The sequence below is a fragment of the Leucopleurus acutus genome (assembly GCF_964270905.1).
Source record: "Leucopleurus acutus genome assembly, chromosome: 17".
NCBI lineage: Eukaryota > Metazoa > Chordata > Mammalia > Artiodactyla > Delphinidae > Leucopleurus > Leucopleurus acutus.
Genome location: NC_139159.1, coordinates 77,264,744 through 77,290,968, shown reverse-complemented (window position 1 = coordinate 77,290,968; position 26,225 = coordinate 77,264,744). Strand labels below are relative to the sequence as shown.

The 26,225-nt window shown below is 46.3% G+C and overlaps 1 long non-coding RNA gene across 2 annotated transcripts in view; it reads right to left on the bottom strand.

The window, feature by feature from the left end:
• LOC309974314 overlaps positions 1-26,225 on the bottom strand; it is a 269,384-nt gene that overhangs the window by 198,605 nt on the left and 44,554 nt on the right. For both annotated transcript variants that reach the window (XR_014326876.1, XR_014326877.1), the window contains exon 2: positions 23,493-23,592. This is a non-coding gene — a long non-coding RNA (uncharacterized lncRNA). The remainder of the gene's footprint in view (positions 1-23,492; positions 23,593-26,225) is intronic.

Here is a 26,225-nt window from a genome sequence, read left to right as displayed (position 1 = left end):
TGAATTATGCAAGAGGAATAAACCAGGTCATCCTAACGGCCCATTCATGTATTTGCTTCCATAATTCTTTAGTTTCCCTGATTGCTTTCTAGGTCAAGGCTGTGAAGGTGTAAAACACAGGACAGGTAGATTATATAAACGGTTGGAATGGAAAAGGCTTTAAGCATCACCTGTTCCAACCTTGTCTTTTTCAGATCAGCAATTTCAGGCTCAGAGAGATTTGCCCAAGACGGCACAGCAAATTAAGACCTAGAACCTGGGTGGGATGAATTGGGAGATTGGGACTGACATATATACACCAATATGTATAAAATAGATAACTAGACTCTCCCTCTTACAAGAACACCAGAATCACAACTAACTGCTGAGCAATCATCGACAGGAAGACACTGGAACTCACCCCACATCCGAAGACAAAGGAGAAGCCGCAATGAGACGGTAGGAGGGCGCAATCCCAGTAAAATCAAATCCCATAACCGCTGGGTGGGTGACTCACAGACTGGAGAACACTTATACCACAGAAGTCCACCCACTGGAGTGAAGGTTCTGAGCCCCACGTCAGGCTTCCCAACCTGGGGGTCCGGCAACGGGAGGAGGAATTCCTAGAGAATCAGACTTTGAAGGCTAGCGGGATTTGATCGCAGGACTTCGACAGGACTGGGGGAAACAGAGACTCCACTCTTGGAGGGCACACACGAAGTAGTGTGTGCATCGGGACCCGGGGAAGGAACAGTGACCCCATAGGAGACTGAACCAGACCTACCTGCTAGTGTTGGAGGGTCTGCTGCGGAGGCGGGGGGTGGCTTTGTCTCACCGTGAGGACAAGGACACTGGCAGCAGAAGTTCTGGGAAGTACTCCTTGGTGTGAGCCCTCCCAAAGTCTGCCATTAGCCCCAGCAAAGAGCCCAGCTAGGCTCCAGTGTTGGGTTGCCTCAGGCCAAACAACCAACAGGGAGGGAACCCAGCCCCACCCATCAGCAGTCAAGTGGATTAAAGTTTTACTGAGCTCTGCCCACCAGAGCAACACCCAGCTCTACCCACCACCAGTCCCTCCCATCAGGAAACTTGCACAAGCCTCTTAGACAGCCTCATCCACCAGAGGGCAGACAGCAGAAGCAAGAAGAACTACAATCCTGCAGCCTGTGGAACAAAAACCACATTCACAGAAAGATAGACAAGATGAAAAGGCAAAGGGCTATGTACCAGATGAGCGAACAAGATAAAACCCCAGAAAAACAACTAAATGAAGTGGAGATGGGCAACCTTCCAGAAAAAGAATTCAGAATAATGATAGTGAAGATGATCCAGGACCTCAGAAAAAGAATGGAGTCAAAGATCAAGAAGACGCAAGAAATGTTTAACGAAGACCTAGAAGAATTAAAGAACAAACAAACAGAGATGAACAATACAATAACTGAAATGAAAACTACACTAGAAGGAATCAATAGCAGAATAACTGAGGCAGAAGAACTGATAAGTGACCTGGAAGACAGAATGGTGGAATTCACTGCCACAGAACAGAATAAAGAAAAAAGAAGCGCTTCCCTGGTGGTGCAGTGGTTGAGAGCCCACCTGCCGATGCAGGGGACACTGGTTTGTGCCCTGGTCCGGGAAGATCCCACATGCCACGGAGCAGCTAGACCTGTGAGCCATGGCCACTGAGCCTGCGTGTCCAGAGCCTGTGCTCCACAACAGGAGACGCCACAACAGTGAGAGGGCCCGTGTACCACAAAAAAAAAAAAAAAAAAAAAAAAGAATGAAAAGAAATGAAGACAGCCTTAGAGACCTCTGGGACAATATTAAACGCAACAGCATTCACATTATAGGGGTCCCAGAAGGAGAAGAGAGAAAGGACAAGAGAAAATATTTGAAGAGATTATAGTCGAAAACTTCCCTAACATGGGAAAGGAAAAAGCCACCCAAGTCCAGGAAGCGCAGAGAGTCCCACACAGGATAAACCCAAGGAGAAACATGCCAAGACACATAGTAATCAAATTGGCAAAAATCAAAGACAAAGAAAAATTATTGAAAGCTGCAAGGGAAAAACGACAAATAACATACAAGGGAACTCCCATAAGGTTAAGAGCTGATTTCTCAGCAGAAACTCTACAAGCCAGAAGGGAGTGGCATGATATACTTAAAGTGATGAAAGGGAAGAACCTACAACCAAGATTACTCTACCCGGCAAGGATCTCATTCAGATTCGATGGAGAAATCAAAAGCTTTACAGACAAGCAAAAGCTAAGAGAATTCAGCACCACCAAACCAGCTCTACAACAAATGCTAAAGGAACTTCTCTAAGTGGGAAACACAAGAGAAGAAAAGGACCTACAAAAGCAAACCCAAAACAATTAAGAAAATTGTCATAGGAACATACATATTGATAATTAACTCAAACGTGAATGGATTAAATGCTCCAACCAAAACACACAGGCTTGCTGAATGGATACAAAAACAAGACCCATCTATATGCTGTCTACAAGAGACCCACTTCAGACCTAGGGACACATACAGACTGAAAGTGAGGAGATGGAAAAAGATATTCCATGCAAATGGAAACCAAAAGAAAGCTGGAGTAGCCATACTCATATCAGATAAAATAGACTTTAAAATAAAGAATGTTACAAGAGATAAGGAAGTACACTACATAATGATCAAGGGATCAATCCAAGAAGAAGATATAATGATTATAAATATATATGCACCCAACACAGGAGCACCTCAATACATAAGGCAACTGCTAACAGCTATAAAAGAGGAAATCAAAAGTAACACAATAATACTGGGAGACTTTAACACCTCACTTAACCAATGGACAGATCATCCAAAGTGAAAATAAATAAGAACAGAAGCTTTAAATGACACAATAGACCAGAGAGATTTAACTGATATTTATAAGATATTCCATTCAAAAACAGCAGATTACACTTTCTTCTCAAGTGCGCACAGAACATTCTCCAGGATAGATCACATCTTGGGTCACAAATCAAGCCTCAGTAAATTTAGGAAAATTGAAATCATATCAAGCATCACTTCTGACCACAACGCTGAGATTAGAAATGAATTACAGGGAAAAAAATGCAAAAAACACAAACACATGGAAGCTAAACAATACGTTACTAAATAACCAAGAGATCACTGAAGAAATCAAAGAGGAAATCAAAAAATACCTAGAGACAAATGACAATGAAAACACAATGATCCAAAACCTATGGGATGCAGCAAAAGCAGTTCTAAGAAGGAATTTTATAGCTATACAAGCCTACCTCAAGAAACAAGAAAAATCTCACATAAACAATCTAACCTTACACCTAAAGGAACTAGAGAAAGAAGAACAAACAAAACGCAAGTGAGCAGAAGTCAAGAAATCATAAAGATCAGAGCAGAAATAAATGAAATAGAAACAAAGAAAACAATAGCAAAGATCAATAAAACTAAAAGCTGTTTCTTTGAGAAGATAAACAAAATTGATAAACCATTATCCAGACTCATTAAGAAAAAGAGAGAGAGGACTCAAATCAATAAAATTAGAAATGGGGCTTCCCTGGTGGTGCAGTGGTTGAGAGTCTGCCTGCCGATGCAGGGACACGGGTTCATGCCCCGGTCCGGGAAGATCCCACATGCCGCGAAGCGGCTGGGCTGGTGCGCCATGGCCGCTGAGCCTGCGCGTCCGGAGCCTGTGCTCCGCAACGGGAGAGGCCACAGCGGTGAGAGGCCCGCGTACCGCAAAACAAACAAACAAAAAAACAAACAAACAAAAAATAAAATTAGAAATGAAAAGGAGAAGTTACAACAGACACCGCAGAAATACAAAGCATCCTAAGAGACTACTACAAGCAACTCTATGCCAATAATATTGGCAGCCTGGAAGAAATGGACAAATTCTTAGAAAGGTATAACCTCCCAAGACTGAACCAGGAAGAAATAGAAAATATGAACAGACCAATCACAAGTAATGAAATTGCAACTGTGATTAAAAATCTTCCAACAAACAAAAGTCCAGAACCAGATGGCTTCACAGGTGAATTCTATCAAACATTTAGAGAAGAGCTAACACCCATCCTTCTCAAACTCTTCCAAAAAATTGCAGAGGAAGGAACACCCCCAAACTCATTCTAGGAGGCCACCATCACCCTGATACCAAAAGCAGACAAACATGCTACAAAAAAAGATTACAGACCAATATCACTGATGAATATAGATGCAAAAATACTCAACAAAATATTAGCAAACAGAATCCAACAACACATTAAAAGGATCATACACCATGATCAAGTGGGATTTATCCCAGGGATGCAAGGATTCTTCAATATATGCAAATCAATCTATGTGATACACCATATTATCAAATTGAAGAATAAAAACCATATGATCATCTCAATAGATGCAGAAAGAGCTTTTGACAAAATTCAACACCGATTTATGATAAAAACTCTCCAGAAAGTGGGCATAGAGGTAACCTACCTCAACATAATAAAGGCCATATATGGCCAACCCACAGCCAACATCGTCCTCAATGGTGAAAAACTGAAAGCATTTCCTCTAAGATCAGGAACAAGACAAGGATATGCACTCTCACCACTATTATTCAACATAGTTTTGGAAGTCCTAGCCATGGCAATCATGGAAGAAAAAGAAATAAAAGGAATACAACTTGGAAAGGAAGAAGTAAAACTGTCATTGTTTGTAGATGACATGATACTATACATAGAGAATCCTAAAGATGCCACCAGAAAACTACTAGAGCTAATCAATGAATTCGGTAAAGTTGCAGGATACAAAATTAACGCACAGAAATCTCTTTCATTCCTATATACTAATGATGAAAAATCTGAAAGAGAAATTAAGGAAACACTCCCATTTACCATTGCAACAAAAAGAATAAAATACCTAGGAGTAAACTTACCTAGGGAGATAAAAGACCTGTATGCAGAAAACCATAAGACACTGATGAAATAAATTAAAGACGATACCAACAGATGGAGAGATATACCATGTTCTTGGATTGGAAGAATCAATACTGTGAAAATGACTATGCTACCCAAAGCAATCTACAGATTCAATGCAATCCCTATCAAATTACCAATGGCATTTTTTACAGAACTAGAAAAAAAAATCTTAAAATTTGTATGGAGACACAAAAGACCCCGAATAGCCGAAACAGTCTTGAGGGAAAAAAGCAGGGCTGGAGGAATCAGACTCCCTGACTTCAGACTATACTACAAAGCTACAGTAGTCAAGACAGTATGGTACTGGCACAAAAACAGAAATATAGATCAATGGAACAGGATAGAAAGCCCAGAGATAAACCCATGCACCTATGGTCAACTAATCTATGACAAAGGAGGCAAGGACATACAATGGAGAAAAGACAGTCTCTTCAATAAGTGGTGCTGGGAAAACTGGACAGCTACATGTAAAAGAATGAAATTAGAACACTCCCTAACACAATACACAAAAATAAACTCAAAATGGATTAGAGACCTAAATGTAAGACCGGACACTATAAAACTCTTAGAGGAAAACATAGGAAAAACACTCTTTGACATAAATCACAGCAAGATCTTTTTTGATCCACCTCCTAGAGAAATGGAAATAAAAATAAACAAATGGGACCTAATGAAAGTTCAAAGCTTTTGCACAGCAAAGGAAACCATAAACAAGACGAAAAGACAACCCTCAGAATGGGAGAAAATATTTGCAAACGAATCAACAGACAAAGGATTAATCTCCAAAACATATAAATAGCTCATGCATATCAATATTATAAAAACAAACAACCCTATCCAAAAATGGGCAGAAGACCTTAATAGACATTTCTCCAAAGAAGACATACAGATGGCCAAGAAGCACATGAAAAGCTGCTCAACATCACTAATTATCAGAGAAATGCAAATCAAAACTATAGTGGGGTATCACCTCACACCAGTTAGAACAGGCATCATCAGAAAATCTACAAACAACAAATGCTGGAGAGGGTGTGGAGTAAAGGGAACCCTCTTGCACTGTTGGTGGAAATGTAAATTGATACAGCCATTGTGGAGAACAGTATGGAGGTTCCTTAAAAAACTAAAAATAGAATTACCATATGATCCAGCAATCCCACTACTGGGCATATACCCAGAGAAAACCATAATTCAAAAAGACACATGCAGGCTTCCCTGGTGGCACAGTGGTTGAGAGTCCACCTGCCGATACAGGGGACACAGGTTCGTGCCCCAGTCCGGGAAGATCCCACATGCCGCGGAGCGGCTAGGCCCGTGAGCCATGGCCACTGAGCCTGCGCGTCCGGAGCCTGTGCTCCGTAATGGGAGAGGCCACAACAGTGAGAAGCCCACGTACTGCAAAAAATAAAAAAGACACATGCACCCCAATGTTCATTGCAGCACTATTTACAATAGCCAGGTCATGGAAGCAACTTAAATGCCCATCGACAGACGAATGGATAAAGAAGATGTGGTACATATATACAATGGAATATTACTCAGCCATAAAAGAAACGAAATTGGCTTATTTGTTGAGACGTGGATGGATCTAGAGACTGTCATACAGAGTGAAATAAGTCAGAAAGAGAGAAACAAATATTGCATATTAATGCATATATGTGGAACCTAGAAAAATGGTACAGATGAACCGGTTTGCAGGGCAGAAACTGAGGCACAGATGTGGAGAACAAACGTACGGACATCAAGTGGGGAAAGCAGTGGGGGGGTGGGGATGGTGGTGTGATGAATTGGGTGATTGGGATTGACATGTATACACTGATGTGTATAAAATGGATGACTAATAAGAACCTGCAGTATAAAAAAAATTAAAAATTAAAAAAATAGGTAACTAATAAGAACCTGCTGTATTAAAAGTAATTAATTAATTTTAAAAGGACCTAGAACCTGGGTTTTTCTTATCCTCTAGATTTCTCCCACTGAGAGAGCATAGCACAGTATAGGAAGAGCCTTCACACGCTCTGATAAAGCAGGTATTAACATCTCCATTTTGCAGACTGTCTATAGGACAGGTAGTGACTTGTCCAAAATCACACAGCAGAAGTTCCAGGCAAAAGCAGCGCTAGCTAGATCCCCAGTGCCCTGACCCAGGCTCCAGAGTGCTTGTCGTTATGCCATGCTGCCCCCTAGAGGCAAGAGGTTAGAGCAAGGGGACCGAAGGAAGGCAGGCTGTCTCGGCGAGGGCAGGACCACAGTGGGGAAGGAGGGATGCTCAGAGAGCATCCTCAAAGGCACTTTTCATCTACTGCTCAGCCTAGCTGGGGACCACCTTAGTTCTGCCTCCCGCTGCTGCCTGCACGCTTAAAACTTCCTGCACGTCCCTCCAGGGGAGACTCTTGTAAGTTATACAATCTGATGTTGCTAACCTAAAATTGAGACTGGAAATAGGTGCACCTTGCGCGAGAGGGATCATTTTCCATCCTCCTCATGACGAGCATATGGAGCGAGGAAGGCAAATCCCTTTGAAATAGTTGGCAGCAACCTGTGGGTTCTCACAACAAATCTATGAATCTTTCAGAGCATAGGCAAGGTGGTGTCGATCCTGCAGGTACCATCCACGCAAAAGCAGGTACAAGGGAGTCGGGATGCAGCTAATCATCGGCCCCATCCCATTCGTTATTGATCATTTTTATGTGACATTATACATTGTAAGTCTAACTGTTGGTAGCAACCATCCTTTTGAATAATGCATTGTTACAGAGCAGAAGGAGACAATGGAGGGACCCAACTGCAGACCAATCGCGCCGCCTAGTGGTAGACTAAAAGACGACAACTTCATCTCCCCATCATCCGAGACTCAGAATGCACAAGAGACCGACCTCATTTTGGTGGGAAATCGAACTCTAGAGAAAGGCCCACTGCTTCCCAGACCTAATAGTTCCACCAACATCTTCATAGTCCTGCTGTGTGCCAGACACCAAGCCACGCTTCACAGAATCGATGATGAGTAGGACATGGCCCCCGTCTCATGGGAGAAGAGTGATATGACACAAAGGATTCAGCAGGATCTGGTAGAAGCTAGAAGAGAGAGCCCACAGTGCCTGACAGTTTGTAATCAGGTCAACCCCTCTTTAGCAATCCTGCCCCTTTTTTCCACATGTTCAAAATTACTTCCTCTCTCTGGCAATTCTGGGGAGTAAATTATATCCATCAGGATAATTCTTGATAGAGCTCGTTTTAATCGTCCAAAGCACTTGTTCTTAGCTTTTCTGAGTTCACATACTGAGAATCTGGTGAAGTCTGTGGGTTTGTGCTTCCAGAAAATGCACCAATGTTACAGGTAGCAACATGCTGCATGTAACTTCAATCTAGAGTTTTTCAGGCTCTGTGATGCTCCTCCAAGCACCCAACTAAGAGAATCTTCCCTCCTGATGACTTGGAAACCTGTGCTTTAGAGCAAAGTGGGAACTCTTTCTACTTCAGTGAACTATGTCATTGACTTAAATGCAGTTCATCAGTGAAATAACAGAAATTATGGAGGGCCCAAAACATACTCAAAAAACTCCCTTACCAGTTGGCTAGGGACACAGAAGTATAACCGATAGCCCCTCCCACTGAGAGTCTGGATACCACAGACGTTCAGGGCCCAGGCTTTATGTTCACATGCTGGCTTCAGCCTCAGGACAATCACTCAACCTCTCTGAGCCTGGGTTTTCTCATCTGCCCAATGGGAATAATGATTGTAAGTTCCTCACACAGTGCTAGTTAGAATTAATGTAAATCACAGTGGCTGACAGATACTAAAAGCTTAGGCACTGGCTTTAATTGTCAACATTATGATTAGGTTGAAATAATTCTTTAATCCATCCAGTGAAATTTTAGCTATTACTCACTGTTTACCAGGTGACCATTACTAAGTACTGCGGACAGATTCGTTCAGATACTGTGTAGCTAGTTCCAAAGTTTTGTCCAAGGACAGTCACAAGGCATTGCACAGTAGCTTGTTAGGTTACTTCTATGTCTTGGCTATTGTAAATAGTGCTGCAATGAACACTGTGGTGCATGTATCTTTTTGAATTATGGTTTTCTCTGGATATATGCCCAGGAGTGGGATTGCTGGACCATGTGGTAACTTTATTTTTAGTTTTTTAAGGAACCTCCATACTGTTCTCATAGTGGCTGTATCAATTTACATTCCCACCAACAGTGCAGGAGGGCTCCCTTAACTCTGCACCCTCTCCAGCATTTATTATTTGTAGACTTTTTGGTGATGGCCATTTTGACTGGTGTAAGGTGGTACCTCATTGTAGTTCTGATTTGCATTTCTCTAATAATTAGTGATGTTGAGCATCTTTTCACATGTCTGTTGACGGCCCACCTTTTAATTCAAGATGCAGCAAACAGCAGCACACAGGTACATCTGGACAGGGCCTTGCCTTTGTTGGACCATATAACTCTGGTTTTCTGTACCAGCATTGTTTTTTCAACTTCTTGTGGGACACAGCTGAGGACTAACTCAGCCATTCTGGTGCATGTGCAAACCTGGAAGGTGCACATGGACGTCCCCTGTGTCTACTCTTCATGAATGGGAGGTGATAGCCAGTGATGAAGACACTCATTCTCATCTCTCAGGTAGAAAATTCCAGAATGCATTCAGCACGGTTCTCCTGAGAATCCTCAGCAAAGCCGAGCTCCAGGTGTCCACAGCAACAAACAGCTCAGCTGCTCACTTGCTCTGGTTTCCTCTCTTTCCCTGTTTCAAGTCTTCTCAATCCCCCGTCTGCTTCCTTGGGATCACTGTCCTGAAGGCACTACATGTACGCAAGCTCAGGTCAGGCTCTGCATTGCAAGTCCAAGAAAAACATTCAGATGATGGTGAACACATGCTCCTGAGTCGGTGTAATATCTTTCGTGTCATCAGAAAGATCTTCTAGGGTAAACGTCATCCTTCAAAGCCCGGATTATTGCAGGGGATCCTATGCTAGGTTCTCAGCTGCCTCTGTTTCCCTAGTACAATCAGTCTGCAGGAGACCATGAGCAGACATGTCCAATGAGAAGACAGAGATGAAAGAAAATGCACGTTCATTCTGCTCCCTTTGCATGGGGGTTGAGGTGGGGGGGGGGGTTTGTAAGCACTGGCCTTTCCCCGCATCACTAGCCTGGGATAGCCCTTAGCCCCTCTTCACGCAAAACCCAGCCTCATAATAGACACAGAAGCATCACCCAACTAGCCTCTCTCCCGAGTTCCCTAACCAGCGTAATGCTGTGCACTGTGCAAAACCTTGATGGGTCGAAGTGAAAAAAAATGTCATTTTATCTTGCCGTAATGTTAAATGTGAATCTGATCAAACCTCTATATCTAATTACCGCTTTATAGGAAATATGGAAGATACAAGAATATGTTAGGGTACAGTCCATCAAATCCAGAACATGGAAAAATCTAAACGATAAATGACTTGATTTCTTTAATAAGAAATTGACAAGAGTAAGAGAGAGCAACAGAGTGAGAGACAGAGAGAAATTATCCGAGATTAAATGAAACTTAGAAACACACCAAACAAATACAATATATAGACTTGTCCAAACAAAAGCAATTGTGAAAAGATTTTTTAGTCCATCAGGGAAATTTGAAACCGCTCTGCATATTTGATGCTATTAAGGAATTATTTTTAAATTTTAGGAGTGATGATGGTATCGTCATTATATTTTTTAAAGACTTTATCTGTTACACATACTGAGTCATTTATAGATGAAATAATTTGCTGTCTGGGATTTACTTTAATATAGCCCAGCATGGGGTGAAAGACACAAAGAGGGATGGAGTACAGATAAATGAGATTGACAAAACTGTGATAATTGTTGCAGTTGATTGATGGGTCCATGGGAGTTCATTACACTTTTCTCTCTGCTCTCATATAGAATTGGGAATTTTCCATATTAAAAAACAAAAAAAGAAATGAAGTGGGTGGAGGGGAGGAAGGAATAGAGAGATAGAGACAGACTGAGAAAGCTGTCATTTTAAAACTATAACAAAACAAAAAGAGACTCACAGATACAGAGGACAAATTAGTGGTTACCAATGGGGAGAGGAGTGGCAAGAGGAGCAGGATAGGGGAAGGGGATTAAGATGTTCAAACAAATAAATATGAAACACAAAAGACACAAGGATGTCATGTACAGCCCAGGAAATATAGCCAATATTGTGTAATAACTTTAAATTGAGTATAATGTATAAAAAATAGCAAATCACTAAGTTGTACACTTGAAACTAATATTGTAAATCAGTGATAGTTCAATTAAATAAACAACCAAATACATATTTAAATAAAACTAGAAGAGATTTTGTTGTTGCTTCTCTAAAGATATCTTGATAGTACTTTTGGTAGCGAACTGCCACCAAATGATAATAGCAAAATAATAATAATAATAGGGCTTCCCTGGTGGTGCAGTGGTTAAGAATCCGCCTGCCGATGCAGGGGACATGGGTTCGAGCCCTGGTCCAGGAAGATCCCACATGCCGCGGAGCAACTAAGCCCGTGCGCCACAACTACTGAGCCTGCTCCCTAGAGCCCGCGAGCCACAACTACTGAGCCTACGTACCACAACTACTGAGCCCACGTGCCTAGAGCCCATGCTCCACAACGAGAGAAGCCACCACGATGAGAAACCCGCACACCACAACGAAGAGTAACCCCCGCTCGCTGCAACTAGAGAAAGCCCGTGCGCAGCAACAAAGACCCAACGCAGCCCAAAAATAATTAATTAAATAAATAAATTTATATTAAAAAAAAATAATAAAAGCAATCGTGACGGTGGTGCCCGTGCTAAGGTAGGCCCAACACCCTATTCTGGAATGGGCTGGGAATGAGGAGCCCGACTGCTCCAGGAAAAGACGTCGGCGGTTGTCCTCATGAGGTTGTCCTTGCTAGCAAAAGTACTATCAAGACGCCATCTTTAGAGAAGCAACAACAAAATCTCTTATAGTTTTATTTAAATATTTATTTATTTTGTTGTTTATTTAATTGAAGTATCACTGATTTACAGTATTAGTTTCAAGTGTACAACTTAGTGATTTGATATTTTTTATGGATTATACTCTATTTATTTAGTTAGTTTTGGCTGCGTTGGGTCTGCGTTGCTGCGCGCCAGCTTTTCTCTAGCTGCAGAGAGCCGGGGCTACTCTTCGTTGCAGTGTGCAGGCTTGTCATTGCAGTGGCTTCTCTCTTTGCAGAGCATGGGCTCTTGGCACCCGGGCTTCAGTAGTTGTGGCATACGGGCTCAGTAGCTATGGTGCACGAGCTTAGTTGCTCCGCGGCATGTGGGATCTTCCCGGCCCAGGGCTCGAACCCATGTCCCCTGCATTGGCAGGCAGTTTCTTAACCACTGCGCCACCAGGGAAGCCCTCAATTTAAAGTCATTATGAAATATTGCCTATATTCCCTGGGCTGTACATGACATACTTGTGTTGTCTTCATTAGGAGAAGTGTCGTATCCCTTCTGGTTCTGACTCAGTTTGCATCTGGACCCCACTATCCCTGAAATGGTTGTTTGGGTGAGATGGGTGTGTGCCCTCTTCATGCCACTCTCTGCAGAAGATAAGCGAATAGAAAAGATGACGGCAGGAAGGCACTGGCTGGAGGGTTCTGGAGGAAATCTGCCAAAGGGTGAGAGGACAGAGGTGGAGAACTTCCTGGTTGGTAAATTACACGGAAATGACTGGATATTCATAGTTCAGTTCCCTCCTTTCTTCCTCTTGGGAGTGAGCTCAGGGATTTGAATCAAATTGTGAGGCCATGGGGAGCCACTGAAGGATTTTAAGCAAATAATGGGGGCTGTATATCTTTTCTCTCTCTTACCTTCAGCCCTTTGCATCTTCTGTTCCTTCTGCCTAGAATGCTTGTCCTCTCACTCTCCACCTCTTCTTTTTTTTTTTTTTAATTTATTTTTGGCTGCGTTGGGTCTTCATTGCTGCACACAGGCTTTCTCTAGTTGCGCTGAGTAGGGCCTACTCTTCATTGTGGTGCGTGGGCTTCTCATTGCAGTGGCTTCTCTTTGTTGCAGAGCATGGGCTCTAGGCACGCAGCCTTCAGTAGCTGTAGCTCGTGGGCTCAGTAGCTGTGGCTCACAGGCTCTAGAGCGCAGGCTCAGCAGTTGTGGCACACAGGCTTAGTTGCTCTGTGGCGTGTGGAATCCTCCCGGACCAGGGAAAAAACCCATGTCCCCTGCATTGGCAGGCAGATTCTTAACCACTGTGCCACCAGGGAAGTCCCGCCACCTCTTCTCTTAATTAACTTCCACTCATTGCTAAGGACCCAGCTGAAATGACACTCCGTCCAGGAAGCCTTCTCTGACTGTTAGCAGCACATAGAACCTACACTGCACCCTAAGTCCATGTTTACTTGTCTCCCCACTAGACTGCAAATCCATGAGAACTGAGACCACCTGCCCTGTGCACCCCTGCATCCTAGTCCCTAGCTCCCTGACACATCATAGTCCTGAATTAATCACTTCAACATGAATTATTAAGTTGACTCTGTATTATCCCAACAACATGCATAAGGATGGAGCTGGGGTCAAAAGTCCTCTACCAAGAAGGATGGACAGGAGGTGATAAGGATGGGAGACCAAACATAGAGCCCCTCCCAGTAGGTGCTCTGTCAATGTCCACTGAATTGGAGTCTGACTTCCTTTCTTTGTTCTTCTGCTCCAAGCACCAGTCATAAGCTTCTTCCTCAAAGAAGATGTCCTCAAGCTGGCATCCGTTATACCTGTGAGAATCTTCTGGCCCCTAAAAAATAAACGATGATGGGACGAGTTTTTGCTGTCGAGGGGCAGAGTCTGGTGGGGCCGGGAATACACTGCGGTGGGTGGGATGGTTTTGCCCAGCCCACATTCTCACCCCCTTTATTCTGATCCGTTCATCCATCCAACAGATATTTACTAAGGGCTACCATGCATGTGGTACCATTCTAAATTCTGGAGATAGAGCAAGAAACAAAGCAGGCAGAAATCCCTGCCCTGTGGAGCTAATACCTAGCAGGATAGAGATATTGCTTTAAAAAAATAGTAAATAAGTGGACGATTTCATATTTTTGGATAGTACAAGTGCCATGGGGGAAACAGAACCCAGTAACAGAGGATCACGCACGAGCGAGGGATGCAGTTTTACCAGGGACGAGCAGGAAAACCCCACTGAGTGCTGGTGTCCGACGAAGGATTGGGGAGGAGGGGTTCCTGGTGAATGAAACAGCTGGTGCCAAGTTCTGAGAAATCGCAGGGAGGCCAGTGTGGCTGGAGGGGCGTGGTGAGTGGCAGAGTGAGCAGATATGAGATGGGAGGGGAACGGCCAGGTGGGTGGGACCTGGGACCTGTTAGGGCTCTGGCGCTCGCTCCACGTGGCCTAATGGGAGTAGTGATGTGCCCGACTCACTATTTACAGGAAAACTGTAACTACCATCTTGAGAATAGACAAGAGAGGGCAAAGAGGCAGGGGCAGGCTGGGCGCTGACAGGAGCCTCTAAGGGAGAGGGGGCGGGGGGGAGGGGACAGTGGAGGATTCCCTGCTGGATTAGGTCTGAAAGCAGAAGGGATCTCAAGAGGTCTGAACAACCAGATGGTGGTGCCAGTAACTGAAATGGGGGGATGTGTGGGTAGGGTGGCGTGGCGGAGGACTGAAGTAGAGCATTGGGCTGGTTAAACCTATGTCACTAGCTCCTGGGGCCTCCGCCTCTCCTGTGTGGTCCTGTGAGCTCCTGGTCATGGTGAGGAACAGGGTAGTCATGTGACCCGGGCTGATAAAGCCTCCATTGCTGGCTCGGAGATGGGGTCCAGCCCAAGGAGGGCCAGTCAGTCTTCCCTGGGATTAATCTGCAGATAGAAGAGACCTCTGCTTATGAGGGGCCTAAACTGGGAAGCTGTGAGCCCAGGGCTGCCAAAAGCTCTCTAGCCTGACCCACAGGGAAAAAGACAGAGAATAAAATCAGGAGACAAGCAGAACAAAGAGGTGAAAAGAATCCATGACGTCTTTTGGACTACCTCTGGATCCTTGCTGCGGAGCACAGGCTCCAGATGCGCAGGCTTAGTAATTGTGGCTCACGGGCCTAGTTGCTCCGCGGCATGTGGGATCCTCCCAGACCAGGGCACGAACCCGCGTCCCCTGCATCGGAAGGCAGACTCCCAACCACTGCGCCACCAGGGAAGCCCCTTTGTCCCTGTTTTAAATCCTCTTGCCCCAGATATAGCCCTAGACCCTTCCTCTTGACTTGTACAAAGAAACGTACTTGCGGAAGGCGTGGGGCTTTCTTGCAGAATGTTTGAGTATGTGAGGAGAGAAGAAAGGAGTGATTGCACCAGCACAATGCAAATGACTTGGATTAGTTATTCCTAAAAATGGCTTGGGAGGATGACGTCAGTGGGGATGAGGTGGAGTGAGGCCCTTCAAAAATCCGCTCCTCCGTAAACGCAACAATCTGGGAAACAGTTGTTTCAGAAAAAAAGGCTAAGTCCGTTCTTTTGAAAAAAAGTGAGCCATGTGGCGTCTTCACTTGCCGTGTTCCCATCCTTCCTCTCCAGCTTCACAACTGGCTTGAAAACCACAGCCCTAAGTCACAGTGGAAACCAGCAGCCTGTGGAGGGGGGCAGGGTGGACTGAAGCCCCTCCAAAGCCCCCTTCTCCAAGCATGGTCACTCCAGGACCTGTCTGACTGTTTGCTGGAAGTCTCCACTTTCACGGCCTATCTTTATTTGACCTGACTCAGAGCTCACCAAGTGGGAAGAGACTTTTTCCTGGGACATTTCTGGGAAACACTTCATGGCAAATGTTCCACGTGACAGCTGCCCAAGGAGGGTTGGGGAAGCAACCAGCTGACCAAACAGGGAAGTGAGATGTTCATAGGTGGCTTTGGAAAGTTGTGACACAACTCCTAGGAACCTAGAAGGTCACACGTGCGCACAGGGCTGTGCTCATGCTCAGGAAAGCCCCGGGAAGGCCCTGAGCACACCCCTCTGCTGCCCTCGTGGTTTTGTGCAAGCAGGAAGTGAAGGCCAAGGCAGACTTGTTACCTGTGTGAATGGGTGTTGAAGGCAGGTAGCACACACACACACACACAAAGCCCTTTGGCATAGTCTGGGTGACTTACTGGATGGACCCGGCATTTCAGGAAATAACTGTCCAGTTATGAGCACACAACTAAGCTAAGCAAACAGAGACTTCAGTAGCCACAAAAAACAGACAGAATAGATGACAACAGCCAGGCCAGGCTGAGAGCATCAGGCCAGCTCCTGGATGTCAGGGACCACTTTTCTCTTACCCAGTGTCATCTAATAGCCAGCCTGTGTTCAGTTAACCACAAATGTCTCCAAATGCGTTTTTCCAGAGTCTATATATTCAAATCCCCCGTTCGGGTGGATGGATGCCTCTCTGGGCTGACTGTATCTCATGATGTCAGGCCATGTTCTAGGACTTTACAGGCATTATCAAATGTCATCTTCACAGCAGACCGAGAAGGCAGTCATTATTCTATTGTATTCCCACAAACCAGTCCCATTCTGGGCAATAGCAGAGCAGCTCTTAACCACATCACATGCAGAAACTCGAGCTGTCTATGAAAGAGGTACCGTCATCTCCACTGGACAGAGGAATAAACTGAGGTGCACAAAGGTTAATCACTCAGGTCTCCCAAGCACTCAGTACATTAGCTGGCCCTGCATCAGCAGCAGTCGCGACAATTGCTTCTTCTCCAGCAAAGCTCAGCAAAGGAAAAAGGTCAGAATAGAAACGTATGTCCGGGCTTCCCTGGTGGCGCAGTGGTTGAGAGTCTGCCTGCTGATGCAGGGGACGTGGGTTCGTGCCCCGGTCCGGGAAGATCCCACATGCCGCGGAGTGGCTGGGCCCATGAGCCATGGCCGCTGAGCCTGCGCGTCCGGAGCTTGTGCTCCGCAACGGGAGAGGCCACAACAGTGAGAGGCCCGTGTACCGCAAAAAAAAAAAAAAAAAGAAACGTATGTCCCTACACACTACCAAATATAAAACAAATAAATGACAAAGACCTACTGTATTTCACAGGGAACTATGGTCAATACCTTGTAGTAACCTATAATGGAAAAGAATCTGAAAAAGAACACATATATATGCATATAATGCTCTATATATAACTGAATTACTTTGCTGTACACCTGAAACTAACACAGCATGCCAATCAACTATACTTCAATTTAAAATTTTTTTAATTAAACATAGGGAAAAAAAGAACTGTATGTCCCTTTTTGCGTGAATTGCGTCTCACACACCCCTCTTGCAGGTACAAGTGGCCACATTTGGTTTGGTTCTAATTAATGTTCTTCCCCTCTATCAAACACAGAGGGACTCAGTCTGATTCTCCACCTTCCAGAAGCTCCTGGTGTGCCTGGGAAGACAGGGGAATACTCACAGGTACCTCGAATTCAAGGTAGATGCTGAAAAGCCCAGCATATAATAGTAGTTTCTCAAAAGATAAGTGAAAAACGCGTGGATGAGTAATAAGGACTGAGTAGGCAGAAGTTATTTGCGGATGGAAATATAGGAGAACATCATGGAAAAGACAACATTTGCCAGGTCTGTGAATGGTAGGTACACGGAGTGAAGCACAATAAATAGGTTGGTTACTTAGTAAACAGTAGAGAACAATGGAGCGTTTTGTTTGGGACCTGTGGGATTGTCATTTCACTTTGAGCCACCGGAGGGCACTATAACATGCATTGGGATTTAGGGGAAGAAAGTTGGTTTTGGTTTTGGTTTTGGTTTTGGTTTTTCTCTACCAGTTGTCAGCAAGGTCTTGTAAGTTTCCAGCTGCTGGGAACTTCGCTACTTCTGAGTATTGCTAGTGTCCCTACGCGTGAAAGGGTGTTGTTGACTGAAATGTGAGGCTGTAACATTTGTAAGGAGAGATGACAGAGGATTTTTTTCCAAGTTTGACCTCGTCATGCTCCCTTCCCCCGACGCTCTTAGTAAGAGGGTCCAGAACACCCAGGCCAAGCACCCTGTTCCCTCTGCCCAGACTCCCCCAACCCTTTCTCCTCCCCATCTTCCAGGACCACCTTCTCTCTGAGTCCCCATAACCAGACAAACTTAGTGGTTCCGTTAATATTTATTCCATTGGATTGTATTCGTGTTTTTTTTTTTTTTTTTGCGGTACGCGGACCTCTCACTGCTATGGCCTCTCCCGTTGCGGAGCACAGGCTCCGGACGCGCAGGCTCAGCGGCCATGGCTCATGGGCCCTGCCGCTCTGCGGCATGTGGGATCTTCCCGGACCGGGGCACGAACCCGTGTCCCCTGCATCGGCAGGCGGACTCTCAACCACTGCGCCACCAGGGAAGCCCTATTCGTGTTATTTTAATTAAGATTTCTTAACAGAAAATTACTCTTATTTTCCAATTAGTCTCAGGTGCATCTCATAAAAGACCAGAGGCTCGTTTACCTTTGTCCTGTACCCTTCGGGGAAGCTGACTTTCAACCTCTGCTGACCAGTGCTGGGCCAATACTTTCCTTGTGTCCCTACAGCAGGAACTGCTGGAGGCCAGGGATGCGCCCCAGCCCACTTTGTATCATCGGTGCCAAGCAAAGTGTGGGACCGTGGTCGGTGCCCAAGGACGCTTGCTGGATGAAGAACAAGAGGATGAATGGAATGGCTGTTCTCGTTCCATGACCAGAGCTCTAACCATGAGGCCGCACTACTGGCCTCTGAGGCTGACGCATGCAGCACAGCAGAGGGGCTGGTGTCAGCAAAACGGCAGCATTTCATGCGATCCTGTCCCTCCCGCTCTCACAGCCTCCGTGGCGTTCTAACGCACTTAAATGAAATCGTAGCGCCTCACCGTGACCTACGAAGCCCTGCGTCCCAGCCTCTTCCCCTACCTTATCTCTGCCACACTCCTCACCTGCCACGCTCCTGCGACACAGCCTCTGTCCACACACACCCATCCTGCCCTCACAGTGGGGCCCTGAGCCATGCAGGTTCCTCCGCCTGGAACACCCCTCCTTCTAATTGCCCCACGGCTGGCTCCATTTCGACATTAGGATCTCAGTTTCAGTGTCACTTCTCTAAGAGACCTCATCCGTCTTCCAACTCGAAACAGACACCCATCACTCTTGAACACATGAGCCAGTTGTAATGCGCTGTATAGCGTCCACCCGGGGTTCTATATGTTGATTCGTTTATTGTCTGATTCATCAAGTAGATGGCAAGATCCAGAAGGCCAGGTGTATCCCCAGCGCCCAGCACAGAGCCCGGCTCAGAGCAAGCTCCTATGTGCCAGGCAGATGCTCCTGAGACAAAGACTACAACTGCCCCCGGACCAGACCCTCTGCTTTCCCAGCCTGCACCCTGCTGAGAAGTGAGAAGAAGTGAGTCTCTGCTGACACAGAAAACAAACTCCTGGTTACCAAAGGGGAAGGGGGGTGGGGAGAGGGATAAATTAGGAGTTTGGGGTTAACATATACGCACTACTATGCATAAAACATATAACCAACAAGGACATACTGTATAGCACAGGGAACTATACTCAATATTATGTGGACCCCTATAAGGGAAAAGAATCTGGAAAAGTTACACACACACATATATATGTATGTATAACTGAATTGCTGTGCTATGCACCTGAAACTTAAGTGATACTGTAAATCAGCTATACTTCAATTTATAAATTTTAAACAAAAGGGCTTCCCTGGTGGCGCAGTGGTTAAGAATCCACCTGCCAGTGCAGGGGACACAGGTTCAAGCCCTGGTCTGGGAAGATCCCACATGCCGTGGAGCAACTAAGCCCGTGTGTCACAACTACTGAGCCTGCGCTCTAGAGCCCACGAGCCACAACTACTGAAGCCCATGTGCCTAGAGCCCATGCTCTGCAACAAGAGAAGCCACCGCAATGAGAAGCCCGCGCACCGCAACGAAGAGTAGCCCCCGCTCGCCAGACCTAGAGAAAGCCCGCGCGCGGCAACGAAGACCCAACGCAGCGAAAAATGAATAAATAAATGTATTAAAAAAAAAAAAAAGAAGAAGTGAATCTGGAGAAAAGTACAACAAGCCGACCAAACAGGGATCTGGGATTTAAGAGCCATCAAATGCACCACTTAAAGCTCTCGGCGTTGCCTGGATTCCCCAAGGTGAGCAAGAGGCAGAAACGAGGAGGAGTAAGGAACAGAAGCATGCGTTCTAGAGAGCACGGGTTTGATTCCAGCTCCTCTGCTTGCTAGAGATGACCTTGGACAAGTTACCTCACTGCCCTGTGCCTCTGTTTTCTCATCTGTAAAATGGAGAGGATAATCATAATATCTGCATCGCAAGGTTTTGGTGAACTTAAATTACTTCATGCTTTTAACGCACCGACACACAGCAAGCACGTTAGCTGCTATTATTAGGCCTACTTGCTCTCTTATACCAAGAGGGCTTTTTGGTGTATGTCTCGCTAGCAAAGCTGTCAACTCAGAGAGGGCAGCGGGGGTGACGGTGCCCCCTTCTTCCCGGCTACCCGGCACTTTCCATCCCATGAGCATAAGTGAGGTCTCTCTGGTCTCCAATGAAAACCAAGGGTTTTTGGATTCAGGGGCCTGCCAATCCAGCTGAAGGCGCTGGGTTCTGCTTACACACGCTTCTGTTTCCTCTCCTCTCCATTTCCTTAGCTTTAACAAGCCGTTTGCAAGTCCCCTGTTTCCCAAAAGGAGCCGCTTCACAAGAGTGGGCTGGACCCATATGCAGGAGACGCGGCTCTGCGAAAACGTTAAAATAGATGCCTTTCCTTTTAGGTTATTTCTGCTTCCCCACCCCCTCGTGAGCAGCGTCAGTCCAACGCGAGGCCCCCCGGAAAAGCTCTCTCCAGGAGGCATGTAATGGATGTCCCACGGAACTGCCAATATCGCAGCCGGTTTCCAAGGCCAACTGCCCTCTATCCATCAAAGCAGCCCTGAGCCAGACGTGCATTTGCGAGGAAGACCCCGAGCCAGACTCTCCCGAGGGTCTTCTCAGAAGCAGCAAAAAGAGAGCCGCTGCTGGAAGAAAATAAAATGAGAGAAACGCGGAAGGAAATGAAGCCACTGGGATCCATAGATATGCCCCCACGTAGGCCCCTCGCCACCTTCACCAAACCCGGCCACACAGCATCCTGCAGTCCCCGCAAATGAGCTTTCCAACCACCTCCTCCCAAGGCGGGCAAAGGGAGTGGAGGTCTGGGTCGGAGGTTGGAAGGCTGTGCAGCCACAGCTGTGTGGGTGGCTGTCCTCAGGGCCAGGCTCCTTCCTGCGGGGAGGCCCATCGGGCCGGTTTGCCGTCCCCTCTCATCCACCAGTTCCACGCCCGCCAGGCAGGCAGGGCACACGTCCCTCTGGGGAGGCTAATAATGAAGAACAAGGCCACTAAACCCATGCCTGTGGGATCCACGCAGGCATTTCCTCTGGGGCGATGGAGCCCAGCTCTTCTTGAACCGAGCAGACAGCCGGAGGGGAGGCAGCACCTGAGCTCGCCCCCAAGGAGCTATCTGACCTCCAGGAGCGCTAAGGATGCTGCACTGAGCTTTCCAACCTCGCGTTCTCACTGAGCCCCGTGGCCCTGTACCTCTGCATTTACAGACGACCAAGCCGAGGCTCAGAGAAGCTGGGGAAAGCGCCCAAGGTCACTGGCATAGGGAGTGGCGGGGACTGGGTTGGAAGCCGGGTCCTCAGGAACCTGCCACCTCCTATGCTCTGGCCGCTGCCTCCGAGCCTGGATTCCTGTCTGTGCAGCTGGGGGAACAGCAAGGATGCAGGTGACACAGGGAAGCACCTGACACGGGTGCCCCCCGGTGAGCTCCCCAGCCGCACGCGAGGACAGACACTTCTGCTTGTGCCAGCCCCTCCGCGCTGGTCACCGGCCAGAGTGCGTCCTCCCCGGAGAAGGCGTCCCTCACTCATCTCTGTGATCCTTCTGCCCCACTCAGGTCTCGGGTGTGATGGGAACACGATCGGTGCTTCTGGGGCTGAACTGAATTCGCTGGGCCTACCGTAAGTGGGAAGGTGGGAAGGACGAGATCTCTGCTGAGGCGCATGATAATACTAAGGCCCGGGTCTCCTCAAGTCCAGCAGAAAAATGAAAAGATGAAATCGAGGCAGATGCCGGTCCCAAAGCGATCAGTGCCTCCCAGCTCTTGACTCGCTCGGGCAGCCCGGCTGCAGCGCGAGACACATGTCCTCTCTTTCCTTTGGGAAAGAGAGCAGCAATCTGGGGTTTGGCTGGAATCAGGGGCTTCTCCACTTACGTGCTTATTTGTATGGAAAATTCGGAGTAAAGCTGCAAGGCCCCAGGAAGCTACCTCTGGAGTGACTTGAGACCACAAGTGACGGAATGACTTCCAGAGGTGAATATCCCCAATTGGTAGATGATGAAAGCCAGCCGAGCGATTCCTACAGTCACCCAGCAAAACCCCTGGCAGACAAGGAGGGGAAGTCACGCTTCCCTCCCTCACAAACAGCCTCAGCTTCATTCAGGAAGCTCCTCGGGGCTCTTCATCCACACCAGGCACCAGGCTGAGCGCCGTGGGGAAAGCAGAGGCTGCGATACAGCTGGAAGGGCAATGCTGGAGCCTGGAGTCTGGGTGTGAATCCCAGCCCTGCCACTTTGTAGTTGCAGGACTTCGGGCACATCGCCCCAACCCTCAGGGCAAGTCCCCTCTTGGACCAAGTGAGTCAGGGGGCTCGGGGAGTGGCAGTCACATGTTCCATGTCATGTAGACCCACTGGAGCAACTGTGATCAAACAACATCTGTTCTCAACTCTGTTCTGTAGACCAATCACATTCCTGGAGGCACAGGAGAAACCAGGAGGGTTTGCTGGCACTGATTTTATATCTATGAGCATTCCACCAAGAGGTGTATGTAGAAAAAGGAGACCCTCGGCTATGCAGGATGGTGGGCTCCGAGGCTGCTTTCTCTGACCTTTTGTCGGTTGCCTACCCTTCGTTCGGGTGAAACACACCTGGTTCAGGGTAAATATATCTGGCTCAGGTTACCTAAGGGAGTTCTTTCACTCAGAAATCCTTAAGACAAAAATAATAGTAATAATAACTGAGAATAGCAGAACACACAGTGTGATGAACTGTATACAGTTTGTAAAACAGTTAACGTACAGAAAGTGTTCAGAAGTTGATAGGCAGCACTTGCAAATAACAGAATGTGTGTGGGGTTCAATCCAGCCCCTTCTCCCTACAGAATGGTAAGAGCCCCAGCTGAGCATGAAGACGAGGACGCCTGCCGTCCTGCTTCTGCCCAGCTCGTCTTCTCATGAGGCGTGACCAGATGGATGGTTCTCCAAGGGATGGAGCTTCTCTAGAACAGCACTGCGGTGAGGTATGTGTGTTAGAGACACCCACATGGGGTGTAAATCCAGATGATTTGAGGTTGTTTGGTCCAGCCTGAACCACAGTTATCTTATCTATAAAATGGGCATAAGCATACCTAGCTCACAGGGCTGTAGAGAGAATTCTAGGAAATATACCAAAAGCACTCAACACATATAGACGTTCTCAAAATATGGAAATTAATCTTACAGTTTGTCAGTGGAGAGGCCTTCCAGGAGCAGAGTCTTCTTAGCTTTGCAGAGTCAGAAACCTGATTTTGTCCGTCCATGGAGAGTTTCAACCACACACCCTGAAACGGAAGCATAAATCAAAATGCCAATGTATTCATTTACGTTGAGAAATCACTGCCATGGTGTATTCGTTTCCTCTTGCTGCTGCAACAAATCACCACAAATTTAGTGGCTTAAAACAACAGAAATTTATTATCCTACAGTTCAGTAGGCCAGAAGCCTGGCAGCCGTCTCACTGGGCTAAAATCGAACTGTCAGAAGGCTGCGTTCCCGTGGAGGCTCTAAGAATCTGTTCCCTTGCCTTTTCCAGCTCCTAGAGGTGGCTGCATTCCTTGCCTTGCTGCCCTCTTCCTCCATCTGCAAAGCCAGAAACACTGGCTGAATCCTTCTCACATCTCATCGCTCTGACCTCACGCTGCTGCTACTGCTTCCCTCTTCCACTTTTAAGGACCCTTGTGATTACATGCGGCCCACCCAGATAGTCCAGGATAACCTCCCTATTCTAAGATCAGCTGATTAGCAACCTTAATGCCATCTGCAACCTTAATTTGCATTTGCCATTTAACATAACAGTCACAGGTTCTAAGAATTAGGACACCCTATGTCTTTGGGGGTGGAGACATTATTCTGCCTACCACATATGGGAACAAGAATACTTGAGTTCATATAACCAGTACGTTATTTCCCTGTAGACAGGTCTATCCAACAGGCTTGGTGAGCATGAAACTGGAGCCACAATGGTGTCAGACTTAACACAGGTGTCCACCTCCACCATGGACATGGCTTAACCAATGGACGCAGGTATGACTCCTTCCCTGATGAGAGCTGGGCTGGTCCTGACAATATTTGCCTCTATGACTCCCTTTTCCATTCCTCCAAGGCTGAGTAACCACCAACACCACCACCAGGAGCTAAGGCTGCCTACTTATGGACATGCTTTTTCTTTAGGGGATGATACTGAGGTCTTAGGTGACCCGGATGTCTTCATGCTTAAATGGCCACATTTTGCATCTTTGTTGTAATCCATTATGGGAGGGATTTAGAGTTGAATACTCTAAGTGTAAACTTATCTCCAAGTTCTTAGGGAACTTCTAACTATGTCCCCCAACTGCTCAGGACAAAAGGAACCCAATCCTCTGGGTGCTCAGAAAGGCCTGTGTCAGCAGCACAGTGATGTACTGGAGGGTAAATCAGACGTAGCTCCAGGTGTGAGACATCACATCCCAAGACCTTCAAGAGGGGCTCAGGGCTTCAGAGGAGAAAGGGGTCTGTAAGCTGGAGGGAGTTGAAAAGAGGATCCAGAGCTGTGGCTTGGCTGTTTCAACACTAACTGAATCATTGGACTGTGGAAGGCTTTGTACGGTGACCCATTTTCATCATGCCCAGACTTGATTGTGGGCAATTTTCCCTTAATTTTAAATACTAACCCAAAGGGAAAAGAACAAGTTGTTTGTTCTTATGATCACACAGTAGGTATGAAACCATATGCTGTTTTTCAGTTGCCAAGATTCTTAATTATGTTCTTTATGTTCTGCATAATGACGAGCATGTACTGGGTGGTTTTTTAGGATCGCTGGGGTGGGTGTTATCTTTTATCAGGTACCAGCAACAGCTGACATTTACCGGGTGCTTTCTTCTTGCCAGGCACCGAGCTCAGCATCTTCCTTGTATCCCATCACTCAACCCTCACAATAATGCTAGGAGTTAGGTCCTATGATTATCTTGATTTTTTGCAAATGAGGCAGCTGCAGCTTGGAGAGCTTAGGTAGCATTGCCAAGATCGTACCGCTGCCTCACATAGCTGGAGCCCAGATCTGAACCCAGCTAGGCTCCCATCAGAGCCTATGAATGTAAGGGCTCGGCGGCTTCCATGCCTTGTTCACCCCTTGCAAGCAGATGAGACAGAAATCAGAATCTTAACTTGTGGGAAAATACACATAACATAAAATTTACCATCTTAACCATGGCAAGTGTACAGTTTAGTGCTACTAAGTCCATTCACACTGTTGTGCAACCATCCCCACCAGCCATCTCCAGAACTCTTTTCATCTTCCAGAACCGAAACTCTGTTCCCATTGAACACTAACTCCCCTCCCCCTTCCCGCCCCCCAGCCCCTGGCAACCACCGTCCTGCGTTCTCTCTCTATGAATCTGGCTATTACCTCAGACAAATGGAATCATACAGTGTCCTCCTGCGACTGGCTTATTTTACTTAGCATAATGTCCTCAAGGTTCATCCAGGCTGTAGCATGTGTCAGAATAATTGAGTCTATGTAGCCAGAATTTACCATGCGTCAGAATGCCCTTCCTCTTTAAGGCTGAATATCCACTGCATGTATGTATGTGTATATATATGTGTGTGTCTATATATGTGTGTGTGTATATATATATATACACCTCATTTTGTTTATCTACTCATCCATCGACAAACACTTGGGTTGTTTTCACCTTTTAGCTATTGTAAATAATGCTGCTCTGAAATGGGTGTACAAATATCTCTTTGAGAGCCTGCTTTCAATTCTTTTTGGTACGAACCTAGAAGTGGAATTGCGGGATTACACGGTAATTCTATGTTTAATTTTTGAGCAACCGCCACACTGTTTTACCTATAAGCTGCACCATTTTATATTCCCACCAACAGCGCACAAGGGCTCTAATTTCTTCACGTCCTTGCCAATACTTATGATTTTCT